The following is a 17,823-nucleotide window of genomic DNA, read 5'->3' as shown; positions in this document are numbered from 1 at the left end:
CATTTTGAAAAACTACCGGGGTTTTTTTTGTGTGGTGGAAAATGTCAGTTGAAGAAAAACAAGGTTACTTTGAAATCGTGCACGGGGAAGACATTACAGTGTACTGAACTTTATTTTAGCGCTGTTGTCAGCAGTGTTACCAAGGTCGCTGACAAGGAGACAGCGCTGTTTACATGCTTTATGTTCGCATACATAGGCAAGTGACACTCCTCCGAGTTGCGCTGACAGCTGTGCTGCCGCTTCTCAAAGAAGGTGATGGAAAGGTCGGCGCTGGCTGTCAACCACTCAGCTTCTGCAAAGAGACATCAACACACCGTCTTCATAAGTACAAAAGCAAACTTGTTTTGAAAGTGCGTTTGTTTAATATTTGTAAAAAGGATCATATGCACTCCTCGGTAAACACCAGGTGCAGACAGGTGAACCGAGACTCAACCCGTTAACCTCTTGGTGTCCCACCGGTGGGACGGTTATTACAAATGTGTGCTGTGCATCTAAACCTTGATTCAATTTATGTCAGAGCAATGATGATCTATGTTATCATAGTATCAGCTTCATCCAGCTCTTCATGAAAGAGCTGCATGACGCTGATACTTTCAGTCCGTGAGAAATCAGATGATTTAACAACCTTAAAGCTACTTAAGGAAAAAAGCACTAAGAAACAGAGACTCTCTTATACGGAATACATTTTCTTTCCTTTAAAAAAAAAAACCCTGAGAATTTTATGTTGGTGTCGTGTGTGGGAGTTGACTTATTTCCATAATTTCTGCAGCTCAAGTCTAAATTAAAGCCCCATAATTATGTATGCACTGAGCACGTGGTTATTAAGATTTTATATAAAGGCTTAATGTGTAATTGTAATGATGCATTTTGTTACAAGTGTAAAATGTGGCTCTTCTTCCTTGGAACTATTATTTTTTAACGTGTTCTCTTAAGATTGCTGCAGCTGTGGTGAGTCACGGATCATCAGCCATGCACTGTAAATAAAATATAACTGACAGACTTTAGACAATAGAACTGGGGTGAGCTAAGTGAGGAATGGGAAAGCTGGATGACAGGATGGCCAACTGGCGAGGAAACAAGGAGGTTCGCTGACTGGAGAACAATGGAGAGACAGGATAGTCTGTGAGCTGTAGGAAACAGCTGATGGGAAACCAGTGGAGCTGCAGATGTGGAAACAGGAAGGTTTATTCTGCAGAGAAGGAGATGCAGCTCACGGAGAATAGAGAGGAAATAGCCCTTCGGCCTTAAAGGTAGCCTAGAAGTAGTGAAATGTGCCTCTTTAGCAGCATCTAGTGGCGGCAAGTTACAACAACGTGCCTTCTGAGCAACAGCCCAAAAACTGCAGCCACTGTGTGTTGGGGTGGTGCTCAATGTGGGAGGGGCCAAACGGTTGACCCCACCCACACCTAGCACCACCTCCACTTGCACACTGCAGTGACATCCTGCTGCAACGAAACACTGCGTAGCGGGACTCCACCACAAACAATAGACTGCATATAATTTTTTTTTTTTTAAAAGGCACAAACTGACACAGGTGAGTTGGTGTTATCGAGCTTTAGTTAGCTGTAAAAAGCTTAAAAATGTAAGTTCGATGTGTGTTTAATTGCTATTTTTGAGCATTTGTGCAATGTTAATTAGAGCCGTAGTAGAACTAACATTTGCCATGTTTCATCAACCACAAACATTCAGCCAAAACAATAATCTGGGGACTGAGAAGCAGAGTAATTACAGCAATTACACCGACTACATACAAGTAGTTCAGGGACACTTGTAGTAAAGAAAATGGGGATAGGCACGAGAGTGTGTAGTATTTCCAGGAAATACGCGTAGCCGGATGAGCTACATGTCTTTAAAGTTTAAAACGTCCGCAGCTATGGTAACCGGAATATTTGTGCAAAGAACAATTAATATTACTGCTTGCATATATATATATATATATATATATATATATATATATTTATATATACTTGACTGGGTCGTCTAGGAACACAGCACTGACACTCTTAGGATGCTAAGGTTCGAGGCAGCTAACAAATAAACTGGCTGCAGTTTATGGCCAGCAGGGATGAGGAGTTTTCAGTGTGTAAATTCACTTTTGAATAAAAAATGTTTATAGCCAGCAGCTCTGTAAATATGTAAATTCATCTTCCTGCAGTGTGGTTGAATCATGGACTGTATATCAAAATGGATATAGCGTCTGTGTCTAAAGAGTAAAGCCACTGTGGGAGTGCCTGAAAGTGCAAAGTTTGTGGAGTTTGTACTTTTCTTTCCCCACAAGTCGTTACAGTGTCACTTGTTCGTATTAGTTTTCTGGTGGACCCTCTGAAAATAATTTAATAATAAAATAGATATTAGGCTTCAAATAGAGGTTTGTTTGGGGGCGTGCAGGTGGAGCCTATCGAGCCGCACACACCCACCAGACACGCCCTCGAACACAGCGGGAAAACACGAGGACGGACGGGGATCCTGACACAAAATGCCTGATCGGGTGACGTCGCGATGGGTTGTGACTTGGGTTAAATTCCCTGTGCCTGCAGCGCCTCACTTTAAATTGGAAGGTAAAGCGCCGATGTATCAAACGCAGCAAAGCACGAGGTCTTTAATAAGTAAGCTTAGCCAACCTTTACCGCGCACATTCAAATTATACCCGAGTCGTAAATCTTCCAACATAAGGGTGACATCATTGTGCCGTTCTCCGGTACAACTGGACACCGTGACCGTACAACAACCCACTGGCTGTCTCATAGACTTCCCCTTAAAAATGATTTCCACTCTGCACAAGAAACGTAGTGCAGCAGAGAGACTGAATGTCACCTTCTGCTGGTTCCGCTGAGCACTGATGACACATTTTAAAGCTGTGAAGCCAGCGCTGAGAGGGAAATGCTGAACTGCTGATTAACAGCTGGGAAGGCGTGAGGGGGTGTTTGATCAGCGGAGAGGTTGGCACGAGTCTTTCAGATGGGCAGGGAAAATTGACTTAAAATGCAAACAAAGCCCCTACGTTATGCTTCACTTGGCAACAGATGCGAGTTAGTGGGCGTCGGAGCCAAGAGATTTCTTCTTCATTTCATTCGGCGTGCAAGTTTATTTTGTGGTTATTAATCTCATCCACATTCAAATTTTTCTGCAATGTCATTCTTCACTTGCGGAATTGAACTAGACTCTCGAAAAATGCTCATTATTTTCTCCATTTTGTATCCTAATTGGTGGATGCAATACTCTTATATGCATTGAAATGCTCACAGTTATATAAACGGAATAATATTATTTTTGGGGAATTATTCCAAACAGGTCTCGAATGTTAATAGAAACAATAAAAAATTTCTAACAATAGAAAATGTGATTTATTTAAAAAAAAAAAAAAAAAAAAATTTAAACTGTTTTTAAGGTGTTATGACTCCATTATTGTATTTCTGGAACATCTTATTATGCTCACAGTGGAGATGATAAGACTTGACAATGCCAGGATTTACTAGTCTTTTGTTATATGAGACAAAGCAAAGCTTGATGAGGAAAAAGATCACAATCTGTAGACACAAAGTTCAACCTTCATTTTTTGTTTTGTTTTTATTACAGTTAGCATGCAAGTCATCAAAACTGTCAATTTTCAAGGAACAAACAAATTGATAGTCATGAAAAGCAAAAAAAATGATGACAAGTAGCTTGTCCACCCACAGCTGGATGCCTCAAGATATCGTGTCTGTCTATACGTCATGGCTTAATCTATGAGAGCACGAGAGAGCGTCGGGACATTTGGGATGTAATCCAAGTGGCAGAAAAAGCACTCCAGTCATTTTCTTGGGTAAAATTAGCAACACTACAACAACAACAACAACAACAACAAAAAGGGGGGGGGACCTCAATTTCACTTAGGCTCAAAATCTAAAATTAAGAATTTTACTACTTGAGAAAAACCTAAAATGGATTAAAAAGCGCTTAAAAAGCACTGAAGTATCAAAAGGAAAAGTACAGACGGAAAAACGCTCTGTACCACGGTATTCAATTTTTAAGTGTGTAACACGGTTTCAGATTTCAGCGCCGTCATTGTGTTATTGTTGGAAAACAAACAAACAAACTCATATCTCAGGTTCTGAGATCATTTGAAGGATTATATTGCTCTACCAGACGTGAAGAAACTGCCGCTTCATTATTTAAAATTTTTGCAAAATTTATCGGCGACAAGAGTTGCAAGGATGACGAAGTCTTGAAGCTTTATGCTCCGTAACAGTGATACGACCAACTTCCACTGAATAGGAACTCCTAATCTGGAAAGTGATGCAGTTTTAGTTATAACTGTCAGATAGATGGAGTAGATTATAAAAGGTACCGCATTTCCTTTGAGAGACGTAGAGGAGTGAAACTGACAAGTATCCCAAAATTTAAATACTCCAGCAAGTCCGCTGTGTAAATGCAGTGAATAACTTCACACCTCCAAGTAAGCGAAAGGTCTGCTGAATAAAACATCTGCTGTAAACAGACACATCTCACAAAGACAAGATTTGGATGGCGGTCTGATTCCAGCGCCGATGATTCACCCACGTGTGTGCTTCGTGGCAGCGAGTGTATCCATGTGTTGAATGCAGAATCCATCAAAGAGAGGCGGATTTACATGACAGACACCGCTGGTGAAAGACGGGAGTGGGAGGACAGAAGCAAAAAAAAACAAAAAAAAAAAAGCCACGAGCTCCACTCGCTGTCAGCAAAGACCAGCGACGGTGTGAAAAATTGTAGAATTTGTAGGAATTACTGAATCCAATCGTGACGAGATTCAACTGAAAAATTTAAATCCGTCTCACTCAAACACAACAAAATGAAAAATGCAACGCTACAAAAGAGAGTAAATCTCTGACCCCCCCCCGCCCCTCATCCCCTCCTCCCCCCCACTTGACATTCTTCTTTAAGTGTAACACATTTTAGTAGGGGATATACTCATATCTGAGCATTACATCTCATTAACTTTATGCTTTTTTTTTTTTTTTTTTTTTTTTTTTTTGCTTATTGTCTGTTGCCTCTCCATTCAGTTCCCTCGCTCGCAGAGTTTCTCTTCTTTCTTTTGCAGATGCCCTGTCGCGGAGCTGCACGTCTCTGCTCTGTGATTGTCGACCCCACCAACGGTCCATGTGTTGGATCTCTACGCTGCCCTTTTCTCTCTCTGCTCTCCCCTAAGCTCCGCCCGCCTCTGAGCCCGGTTCTGTCGGAGGTTTCTTCCTGTTAAGAGGGAGTTTTTCCTTCCCTCTGTTGGAGGTTTTTCTCCAGTAAAGAGGCGTTTTTCCCCGCCTAGTTTATGTGGGAATTATTGAATTGTTAGCTTTCTCTGTATGATGCTATAAAGTTGATGGAAAAAAAAAAAAAAGATTCGTCTCTTCCTCTTGTTTGCATTGTGGCTCCGAAAAGTCTCTTTTGTTTTCCGTCTTATTTGCAAGTGATCCCTTTTGTTTGACTTTCCGCATGTAATTGACGACTCCCCTGTGTCCTTATCCTGTGACCTACAACCAACTCAGTATTACCATACGAAAGCAGATACAAAGGGGAATGGGGGTGACTGTCAATTGTTTGTCAACTGCATAAAAGCTGCCCTACGGAGGAGTGACGTGGAGCACGGCTGGGGGGAGCACTGCTGCACACCTCTCTTTGAGGGTGGCATGGAGTTGCCCCTTCTTGCAAGAATAAATGTCCGATGCGTTTGATTTTGAACCGAGCCTCTTGAGTAATTTTTTTCAACAAAAGTCTTGCTGTAAGGACTTTACCGTGTTACGTGCCATGAAATAACCTGCGTTGTGATTTGGCACTGTATAAATACAATTGAATTGAATTTTATATACGCATTAATTTTTGCCTTGGAGATGTTGACTTTATTCAACCTTTGCACTCCAGTCTCTACTAGCGCCTGCAGGTTAGCAGTTTAGAAAACTCCAAAAACCGGCAGCACGCGCAACGACGCAGACATGCAAACTGTAACTAGACTCTAAATGTGCGAACGAGAAGTCGGTGAGGAAACAACAATACTACTTGACCCCGATGATTTAGGAGCAACTGAACAAACACAAACGAAACGGTTACGCTGAGCACTGATTTCTACCGTGCCGTAATTTCTTCTTCAAACATGAGCTCACTCTTTCTAGTTCAGGGGTTCTTTGTACTGGAATATCTTAATGCAATGATGCATGCTGTCCGACACCGCGAGTTGACCCTCGGGCAGCAGGGTCAGGCCACGTGGACTGCTCAGGCCCTGGTTCACGACAGGCCACCCGACTCCCTGCGCCGGGTACAACAGGACTCTGTGCTGCTCCGCCCAGTCCGCTACAAGCACGTCGCCCTCTTTATCTATGCAGATGCCCCAGGGGCAGGCCAGGACCGGTCCCATGCCGGCACACACACCCAGAACCCTCACCGTGTTCCAGCCGGGCTCCAGCACTTTGATGCAAGGCACGCGACCCGTTTCGTTGCCCCTTTCGGAAACAGCTATCATACCCGAGCTCAGGCAAGCTGCCACCAAGTAGGGCCGATGGAAGCCGGTCACCACCGTGCGCTCGAGACGGGAGCCCGTCTTCGCGTCAAGCTTGAGGGCGATGAGGGTACCTTTGCGGATATCAGCTACCAGGAACTCATCCGGCCTGGTGACCGTCACACCCCTGGGAGCTTCCAGTTCGTCTTTGGCAGAGCCTGAGCCGGACCCTCCGAAGGTCTGCAGCAAGCGACCGTGGCGGCTGAACACGAGCAGGGCTCTCTCTGCCGCGCAGCTCAGCGCAATCAGGCCTTTGGCGTTGACGGCGATGTCGAAGTAGTTCCGACATCGTCTGGCCGAGCCATCGCCGGTCGGGGAGGTCACTTGCTGGAGGACGTTGCCCCGAGGGTCAGTCACCTGTTTCAAAAGGTCAAATTTTGGTTTTACCGTCATTCTCTGCAGTACACACGCGGCGTGCCGCGCGTGTTTTGAGACGCTTAACGTGACACATACCTGAACACGCGCGTTCCCGCAGTCCACGATGAAGAGCTGGCCCTGCGGCGTGGCATGGATTCCACTCGGCAGAGTGAGGTCAGCGCGACCCGAACCCTGCTTCCCAAACTGCCCGACGAGATGGACGCATCTGGGGTTGAATTCTGTAAAGGATGGGTCCCCCTCCTCCTCTAACTGGGACAGGGGCGGCTCTCCCCTCTCTCCTCTGCCTCTCGGTGGATCTTGAGTGGAATCTTCTATGACAGACATGGATAAAGACCGAGCCACGAGGGCTTGTTTTGATCCAGTCACTGGGACTTTTTTCTGCGGGTGGTGCGAAATATTATGACCTCTGCAGAACGGATATGAGAGGGTCTGTCCCATATCCGATAGCCTCGGCACCCTATTGAGAGCTGGCGAGGTGGGATTGGAGCCCGACGCGGAGTTGAAGTTGCCGCGCTTAACTTTCCACACTCCGTGCTCGTTCGTTCCACCGCTGATCGACGGGCGGGTTTTGTGTGACAAGTCCACTGCGGACTTCGACAGGCGGCAGCCGTGGTTCAAAGAGCCTCTGTTCATACCGGAGTCGTGAGACGGGCTGACGATGAAAGTGTAGCTGGAATCGAGGCTGTCCGTCGGGGACGGTGCTCGGCCGGAGTCCCCGAGCGTCCCGAGAGAGTGTTCGTCCGAGGACTGGCTGAGACGAGAGTGAGGTCGGCCCCTGGAGGTGAGGTCGAGGCAGCTCTGGCTCGCCGGAGCGTCTCTCGGGGTCATCCCGGTAGACGTCAGGGCACCGTTGCCGTACCTTAAAAGTCTGCCGTTGTAATCTTGACTCGCTTTTCCTTTATCTCCATCCTGGCTGTCTAAAATCAAGCGCTGACTTAACTTGCCGTGCTCCCGTCTTCGTTCAGGTGAGGGGGATGGCTTCCTACTGGAGGCAACGGTAAGCAGTTTCCTCTGATTCCCGGGAGAGTAGTGTTTTCCATTACTGCTCAACTTGCCCACCCGCTCGTTGCCTTCGGTATTCATGTTTTTAAGCGCCGTAGGGACGGCCACAAAGACGTCCTCCCCTTGCGGGTGGAGGGAAGCTGATTCTATATCTTCATCCTGGGATGACTCCCAGTCGGACTGCTCACACTTCGGAAGCCAGCGACTTATTTTTGCGGAAGAGAGCTTTTGTTCCTCCTCCGACTCCAGATCACTCCGGTTGGAGAGGCTGATCTTTCTGACCACCCTGCCCGTTGGCGAGGTCCAACCCGGTCCCAGGGTGTCCTTCTCTCTTTCTGAACCTTGATGGTTTGCGTCCTCACACTGCATCTCCTGTGAATGGAGAGCGCACAGCTGTCCCTGTGATCCACAGCCTCCAACATGCAGACACAGGCCCTGCTCTTGCACGCGAATGTCTCCGAAGGCCACGGCATTAGGTTGGGAGCTGGGTTTGAAGTTCACTTTCTTGAGGGAAACGGAGATTTCCCAGGGTTGTAGGAACTCTGAAACCTCCTTTAGCAGCAGGTCCTGGTTTGACCCACTTTCAATCACAACTGACTGACCCGCGACCTGAGTCCGCTGCTGGAGTTGAGCCAGCTTACGGAGCCTTTGGTCCAACAGGGACTGGCCGACCCGGGCCGCAGCCACGTTCTCCCTTCGCACCTGCTCCAGACGCTGCTGGGTGTCCCGATGGTCCTGCTCCACCCTCTCCAGCAGGCGGCGCTCTTCTCTGCGTGCTCCCATAACGGCCCGCTCTACACCCCGCTTCACAGACTCGGTCTCGGTTGCGTGGCGCTCCTGGAGGCGCCGCAGGTCCGCCTCCGCCTGACCGAGGTCACGCCGTGCCTGCGTCAACCAGCATGGAGGCGAGAGAGGACCGTCCGACTGACAATCGGGACTCGGGCTGAGGACTGGGGCAGGAGAAGTGGGACTGCCAACCCAAGGAGCTGCCGCAAACATTATCGATGGTGGGGTCTTTTCTTTTTTACCATGCACTTTGAGTTCCTGCAGACAGACATAACAAAGAGAAGGGCGAGATGAATGCACACATAAATAATGAAATCACGAAGATCACAAACGCCTTCGGAAGAACGGCACATTAGGTAATTAATTTTGAAACATGGGGACGGATATTGGAGTCGAGAACCCGATGTTTTAATGGCTGCGAAGGGCCGTTGCTGCCTCCATTTTGGAAATACTGAATCCAAATCAACCAAAAAGCTTTGCATATAGTCTTCAAAATAATTCTCCCTTTAAAATTTGAATGCTACCCAGCAAGGAGTATGGGCATCACTTGGTGAGCTTTGAGTTATGGTTCATGCATTCGTAATCCTGAAGGCCATCAATGTGACACAACCCTCAGTTTTAAGCTTCACTGTCAAAGAGCAACTGATATAATAGCTCATGTTTCAGTGCAGATTTTTCCATCACATTAAAGTTAACGAGGGCCATCTTAAACCTATTCTACTTCACATGCCCGACAAACACTCCGTGAATCTGCGGAGTTGTTTGCATGGTGCGCCATTCAAGTACCGATCTGTTGAGCGAACCAGTCTGCTCTATAAATAAGTTCTATTCACAGTCTGCCTGTGATTTAAAGCTCTTTTGAAGAGTGCTTACAGCGTAAGCCAATTCCTAAGTTGATTAATAAAGTATGATCTGCGAGTGTGGCCCGCTCATGATCACCCCATTAAAATAAAGTCAAAGTAAGTTTAGAAAGAAATGCGAAACTCTTTTGGAGGTACTTCTTGAAGACCGTAACTGCTGTTTCAGCGTCGGAGCGGCATACAACGCGGCACATCGTCCGGCCTACCCGCATTTGCACGGAGACGACGACATTCAAGCACGAGACGCTCGAGCGCGATGAAAATGCCTGTCGTCAGACGTGCTTTTCGGCTCACGCGCGAAGCTCGCGACCGACAGAAATCCCGAATCGCGGCGCGCTCTAAATCCGGCTCGGCCGGAGAGCCGATTGCGCGACAGTTTAACTGCTGCCGCCAACGTCTTCGGGGTCGTCGTCGCTCGTGCGGAGGCGACGCGGATGCGAAGGGGAGGCCGCGAGGGAGCGAGACGAGGCTGTGGGCAGAAAGAACGAGCGCGGAGGAGAAAGAAAAGTTTTTTTTTTTCAGCAAGATGTACATTAGCATTTCAAATGGCGGCAGACAGCCAGAAGCATCCAGAGTGAGGGCGAGAGTGGGAGGTAAGGAGACAGCCCGAGTGTCAACACAATACTTCTCAACTCCACTGTTCTGCGAATAGACCCCGCTTTGATATTTTATTCATGAGATGAACAAAGTGATGTAGAGACACGGCAGCGAGAGACGCCCGTCGTCGCCGTGGTGGAATGTGATGATACGGGAGTTGTTCAATAAAGATAAAACAAAAAAAAAAAGTAGCGTTTAAAACGTGTGGAAAATTCACGGCCGCGCGTGCAAATGAACGCGTACTTGCCGTTTTAGGAATGTTTCTTAAATGTCCCAAAACAATATCAAGAGGAAGGCAAAATATCTTAAATAAGCAGCTTAAGAATAATAAAGTATTCGGTGCCAGCGTTTGTTACTTTACAAGCGTGTTGAAGTTCAACAGGCAGCTTCGACGGTATCGGCGCTTCTGGGATAATAACTTATTTTCAAAAGGTGAACAAACATTGTAATTGACATTTGCTGACTCGGATTCTCTATCTCGGGGAGTTTGTTTTTCCCAGCGGCGTCGTATGGAAGCTCATCGAGACGTCAGAAACAGCCGCGGAGGTGTAAAACGCCGTCGTTACAAGTGCAAGGAACGATAATCACCGTGCCGCGCTGCTCATATTGAGCGTGCAGTGAAGTTTATTCCAGTTATTACCGGGGGAAAGTGCCGGGAGAGCGACTGGCATCCGCGTCATTGAAAGCATTACGACTACCGCGGCGCAGTGTTACGGATATGAGACACTTTGTCTCGGCTTTTATTTCTCGTGCTTGGACTGAAGTAACACCATTTATTGCAAATCACATTTTTCTCATATCTAACATTGTTCCCGTTTCACCTTTCAGCGACACGTATCTTTACACCCTCGCTGGAGTTCACCGACTGCCTCACCGGAGAACGCGTCGTCACCGAGGTCGGAAAGTTCAGCGGTCCGGACGTGCTGCCGAGATTTCCTTTCGAGTTACCTTGTGGGTAAAGCCTTTTGGCATCCGTGTCCGGTTCAGACCTTCTTTTTTTGGGGGGGGTTCTGTGCCGAGCGTTCATAAAGATAACTATTAAAGTAAGCGAGCAGATGTTGACCCTATTCTTATTCTGGATTCGCTTTAGCTGTTGGATGGTCAAACTTAAGAAAACTCGCGTCATATTTCAAATTATTTGTTGGGTCGAGTCTTTTACCGACGTGTGCGGACGATCGAGTGCCCGCCGAAATGCTGAAAGGTTCTTTATTTTACTTAAGTAGATAAATAACAGCCTCACGTTTTTGTCACGGCTGCAGAACTTTCCACAGGATATTAAGGAGGTTGTAGAATTTGATAACGTTAAGACTTTGTGACGATCAACCGCTGAAGCGTAATGGACAAAGTTCTCCTTAATGTTAACGACTTGAACGACTTTTAATGTTAATAAGGGGCAAATATATTCACACACACATACAGTGGAACGAGGACCAGGGTGAAAAGAAGAAGAACCGGTGACCAGTACGTCCTACGCGCGCGCTTTGAATGGAGGAGCGTCGATAGCTTTATGAAACACCGGTAATATTAAGAAGCCGTCAGCTGATGTAGGAAGTTGCCGGAGCGTATTTAAAGTAGTTTAAAGAGCACGACGCTCGTATCCTGTTAATTAATGGTTCAAGCAGCCTACTGAAAGCCTACTTGCTGCAGTGTAGGTTACATAACGTGAATAATTCAAACGTTCCCGAGAGCGGCGATATCAATGGGAGTTCTTTGCAGTCTACGAGATAGTTTTGGACTCGAGTCGAATAACGAACGCAGAACTTTTTCACCCGCGTCGTTTTTAAGGACTGGGAGTTGAGAACTTCCTTCTGCCGGTGAAGCTGTTGACGCTGGAGATGAGCGACAGGTGCGTCGGGAGTCTCATCTCTCTCTGTGTCGCAGATCAGGTTTCTACTCGCGTTACAAAACTACATTATAGATGAGGGTGGGTGGAGGGGGCGGGCGGGCGGAGGGGGGGGTTCAGTCGCTTGAGAGTGCCGGGTTGCATTCGGAAAAGTCAAGAAAGCCGACGATACTACGACAGAAAAAAAACAAAACACAAGACTTAACTTTCAAATGTTATCAAAAGATCGCGATTGTAACAACAAAAATGAACACGTTTACGCGTGTAAACGACACGGCCGCTTCTCACGTGCGTGCTTTCTCATGAAAGAGGGATTGAATCAAACAACGCTAAACTTTTACTGTTTTAGGAGACCACGGAAACATACGTAGGATAATAAAAAAAAAAAAACTAAAAAAAAAACACAACTCCCCATCAGTGTATCTTACCTGCAGCCGCGTACCGGCAACTGCCACGACCTCACGCTCCGGTCGTCTTCACCACATCTCTCACACCTTTCAGCCCCTCCGCGCCGTTTCCCCTCGGCTGTTGCTAGGACACAAGCCAAGCCGGCTCCAGTTTCCTCTCTATGCAAATTCTGGAGCGTGCGCGCACCCACACTTGACATTTGTCTCGGTTTTCAAGCTGTGCGCTTTGTTCTTCAAACGGACTCGTGCTGTGTAGTTTAGAAAACACTAAAAGAGTCAGAACAGAGGGCAGATTCACGGACATCAAACACCGGGCGGCCCGCTGCGTCGCGAAATGTCACGTCTTTAGCTTCGTGGGATTACAGGTGACGGGAGGTTCCTCTCAATCGGGAGGGGATTTACTCGGCCGTCCGCATCGAAAAGGGAGTTTCAGCAAGCGGCGAGCGACGGTGACGTCGCCCGTTGGGTTTGCGAACGTCCGCTATGACGCCTCGTGGTCGGATTTTGTCCGGCGCCATCTTCTGAGCGGGACTGGAGCAGGAAGTGACCATATTTGGATGAGCTTGGGCGGGGGGGTGGGAGGAGCCAGCGGCGGATCTTGCCGATCGGATTGGAAACCTGACGATACTAACGTCCCTCCCACCGACAGCTGGAACCTGACTGCACCACGGGGCCTGTCACTCAAATAGACACGCACCCCGAAAATCACGACTTTTTGAAGCTTATTTTCGAAATAACGACGGGAGAACGCCAGAAAAAAAAAACATAAGCGGGAGCGACTTTAGCTTGCAAAAGCGAAAAAAAAATAAATAAAATGCATAGACTTAAGAGTTGTGTGAGGCTAAATGGGAGTCTACGGAGCCGGAGGCTTTTTGGAGCCGACCTCTGGTGGCACTCGGTGGTACTGCAGCTGGTGTTGACGTGGAACACAGCACAGTGACTCATTGTCTCCTAACACACAAACTGGTATTACAAGAAGGGACTTACATCCCACATATTGCACTTATAAATAAGTAATAAAGATAAATAAAAAATAAACTAGACAATGTCACAACGTCTTCTATCTTTTGATGTTTTTTGGCTAATAATAATAATTTAAAAAAAAAAAAAAAAAAAAAAAAAATATATATATATACTTAAAGGTGAAACACTTTGGAAGTGTAATAATCTTTGGATATAACTAATAAAAACTGACATCACGTATTGCCGCATTAAAAGGAAACGGGAGTATTTTGTGGTTGTTGATCCCTCAGGGCAGCGACCGCTTCCGTTTCCTTTCAGTCCTCCGACTCGCAAACAAAACATTTGAAACGATTCACGTGACGATCCGGTCCTGCGGAAAAGCTGCCGGGACGCGAAGACTAAGACTTCTTCTTTTTTCTTCTTTTTTTTCCCCCTTCGAGTTTAAAGACGACAAAGAAAGGACGCCAGGACAAATTGGGTATTGCTAGGCAAAGAATTTATAAATTAATAAAAACATTCCCTTTGTAGTGTTCTTCCGACAGCTTCTCCACACTTTTTGTCCTTTTTTTTTCTTTTTTCTGATGATTTCAAAATATAGAAAAATATTTCTGACAACATTCATCGTTACATTATTTTCGCATTGATTTTCATTCCTTTCCTGTTGGTTATTTCGAAAACCTCTGCATCTTAACCCGCCCCCCCCCCCTCCACCCCACCCATCCCGTTTTTGTTTTTTTTATTACAGTATGTACACATTAAATCAATCCACGTCATCTTTCAGCTTCAAAAACCAGGGACACCAGAGCATGTTTTGCATAGATCACAGGGGGAGAAAAGCCAGAGATGAAAAGTCAAAGCTTTTAAAAAAAAAAAAAAAAAAAAAGGATACTGCACATATTGTAAATCCTGTGATAAGCATTACAAATCAACACGTGGAAAAAAAAAAAAAAAAAAAAAAAAATCAACGGAATTCAAAGTCAAACATGGCACAATGTGTACATGATTTGTTATATATATATATATATATATATAAAAAAAAAATTAAATTAAAAAAATCGTAAGAGATGTGTATCCTTGAGATGATGTTTCATACAGTCGATCGTTTGAGGAACTGGATGTGGAAGCCGAGCTGCTGTCGCTGCTTGCAACGCGAAAACAGGATTCTTCAAATGAAAAGTCAGTTGAACACTTTGGCTTGCTGTACTCTTGAATTTTACAAATCACAGAAACTCGACACATAGAAATGCTTTGAATTTAGCACAAACAAACAAACAAACAAAAACAACAAAAAAAAAGAAATGTGAATTTTGATCTGAAAGGTTCTATTTTTTTTTTTTAATAACGCCTGACCGATATTGGATCTGTAGCTCAGTATCTGTATCGTCCAAAAATCTTTTATCACAAGTTTACCGTTTCGGTGCAGCGTGGACAACAAACTGTAGAACATCCCGCCTTCCTTACATATCTTTGTCCAAAATGTTTGATAACCACATTTGAGAGATCATTGCCAAAAAAAAAAAAAAAAAAAATGTCTTCAAGAATATTGACCAATATATATTGGAATTTTTTTGTGTTTTTTTTTTTTACTCTGTGATATCGGTATCAGTATCGACCTCCAAAATCCAGCACAGTCAGACTCTATTATCTAAGTCACTATCAGATCAGTTGTAGTCTTCAAGTGAATCTGTGCAACACAGAAAAAAAAAAAAAAAAAAAAAAAAAAAAAAATAATAATAATCTCTGACATTACGCAACTTTCAGAAGTTTAGGAAACGGACTCTGAAAAATGTACATTTGAAAAAAGAAAAAGAAGAAGAAAAGGTTTGGAGTCTTGAGTAGACGTGAGGTGAAACGGCAACTGGCGCGCCGACACGTTCCCCAACACGGGGAACAGACTTTTTTTTTTTCTTTCGCGGTGGAATTTGGCATCCGACCGTGCCAGTTGCTGCTCCTTGGAAAAGCCGACACCCCCCCCCCCCCCCCCCCCCACCCTTCCCACTGTAAATGTAAATGTATACTTTTTATTTTTTTTATTTTAAGGAGTACGAAAACCAAACTTCCATAAAGCTAAGTGATCCATCGCGGTAAGCCTTGATTATATATCTCAAACTCTCGGCTTTATTTCGCTGAGTGCGAGGTGTGGTTTTTTTTTTTTTGTTGTTTTTTTTTTTTTCTTCTCACCGAATGAAGCTCAGTTTACAGTCTGACAACTTCGGGAAGACGTCAAAGTCCCTGGAAGGAAATATTCCCTTATATATATTTAAAAAAAACAACCAAAATAAAAACCACATTTACCAACTTGCTGTGTCTTTGTACACGTACAAAGGAAATATAAGCAAAAACAAAAACAAAAACAAATTCAAACAGTAAGTAGAGAAAATAACTTGAGGGGACATGGAAAAATGCCAAATAATATATTTTTTTTTTTAAAAAACTCAATGCCGACGATTTCAGCTCTTACTGAGCAGCTCCCTTTTTAATTCATTCATTTCTTTTTTTTTTGGTTAAAATCAGGGCTGAAGCCTCGATGACAACAACTGGCACCTTTTCTAATGCGAAAGCACGAGTTCAAGATCGACGCGCCAATCAAGAACCGTCCGCGAACGCGCCGGCACCTTCGGGTCTCGCCGGGTCGGTCTTCGGCGTCCTCGAACGCATCGCGACGGGAAGCAGATTTTTTTTTTTTTTTCCTTCATCCCGCGTCGCAGCCCCGAGACACGATCGATCTTTAAAACGCGACCGTTTGTAAAAATAGTTTCGTTAAAAAAAAAAAAAAACACAATCTTGAGTGCAAAAAGTAAGCGGAGACCCGGGCGAGGGGGGTCGAGGCCCTCTGGCTGTTTTTTTTTTCCTTGTCGTTGTTGTTTTTCTTTGCTCCGACTGCGCGGACGTAGAGCAGAACGAGGTGAACGGATGGACGGACATGATGGCAGTGAGGGTTAAAACACGAGAGGCGACTCCTCTCCCGATTTAATTGGCCGAGAGCCGACCTTTTTCGGCGCGAGCCTCGGTCCCGTCGACGGGACGACTCGCCGACCGCTTAAAAAAACAAAAAGAAAACAACAAAAAAAAAAAAAAACCTACGCGGAAGCCGACTCGGCGACTATTGCACAAACCTAAACGCTATTCAACTATTAATCAGTTAGAAACCCGGCCTAAACTGGCATGCAAAAAAACTCGTTACCTACTTTTAAAAAACTATGAGTCCTTACGAAATGTTTGTCTAGAAATCCTGTAGAAAAAGTGACGCGACGGAGTACCACGTTTTTACCAACACGACGACGAATGGCTATGGCTTTGACGAGCTGAGAGAAAAACAAACAAAAACAAAAACAAAAAAAAAGGCCTCAACTTGTGGAGAAAGATGAAAATGTCGTTGTAAAAAAACAACAACAACAAAAAAAAAAAAAACGTATTCAACGTTCAGATAAGACTTCGCAGGATGTCAGGCAGTTTTCTCTACTGATAACGAGTCCAGAGAGAAAATGGCGAGTATGTGCAAAAAAAAAAAAAAAGAAAAAATTTTACAGACAAAAAAAAAAAAAAAGAAAGAAGGAAAATAAAAAAAAAGTGCAAAACTCGGGCGCTGAAGTCGATCAAGCAACACAACCTGGAAGTATTTACTTGTTTGTTTGTTTTTCCACCTCAAAGCAAATTTTTTTTTTTCAAATTTGAAGACTTGTAAATATTCAAGAATTGCAATTCAAATAAAAGGAAAAACACGAGCGGTGAATGTATTATTTTTTTTTTCTTCCACAAAAAAGCTTTTAACACTGTGCGGCTGCCGCTTCATTCGCCCTCGAACGCCACAAAATGGCCGCCGTCGACCCTTTCACATCCGCAACGCCTGTACTCGGTACCTACAATGAAATGAAGAGGTCGTAGCTTTTCCGCTGATAAAAACGAAATTAAAAATAAAAATAAAAATAGCAGCATGTTAATTCTCCGAGACGAACGGCATTAACCCGGAAGTAACTAAAAAAGAGGAACTGAAATAATAATAAAAAAAAAAACGCTTTTTTTTGGTGTTTTTTTTTTTTTTACTCGGATCCGTTAGAAGAAAAGTCTTTGAATGCCTCGCGGGATTCTTATTCAACAGATTCAAAGTAAAAAAAAAAAAAAAAAAAAAAGAACAAAAAAAAGAACAAAAATAATAGAAAAATGGAAACGGGGCTCCTCGGAAAAGAAATCTTTTAGACCGTCGGGTCTTTTAAACGACACGCAGAAGGGGAGCGCTGCCTTTTTTCCAACTCGCAGCCTCTTTTATGGCAAACAGGTGAATGGCTTTCCAATGGCCTGAAGAGTTGGCGTCACCTTTTTTTGTAAAGGAGTCATTCATTCAAAACACACACACACACACACACACACACACACACACACACACACACGATGACAGACACGCTCCCACATGTTGCTGATATGTCTAGAAAATGGTGCAAATTGAAAGGACGTTAAAACATCCCCCCCCCCCCCCCCCCCCCC

This window comes from Embiotoca jacksoni, unplaced genomic scaffold, assembly GCF_022577435.1.
Source record: "Embiotoca jacksoni isolate LCO1_2020_lvr unplaced genomic scaffold, fEmbJac1.0.p SCAF_2, whole genome shotgun sequence".
Classification (NCBI taxonomy): Eukaryota; Metazoa; Chordata; class Actinopteri; family Embiotocidae; genus Embiotoca; species Embiotoca jacksoni.
This window is presented reverse-complemented; position numbering follows the sequence as displayed.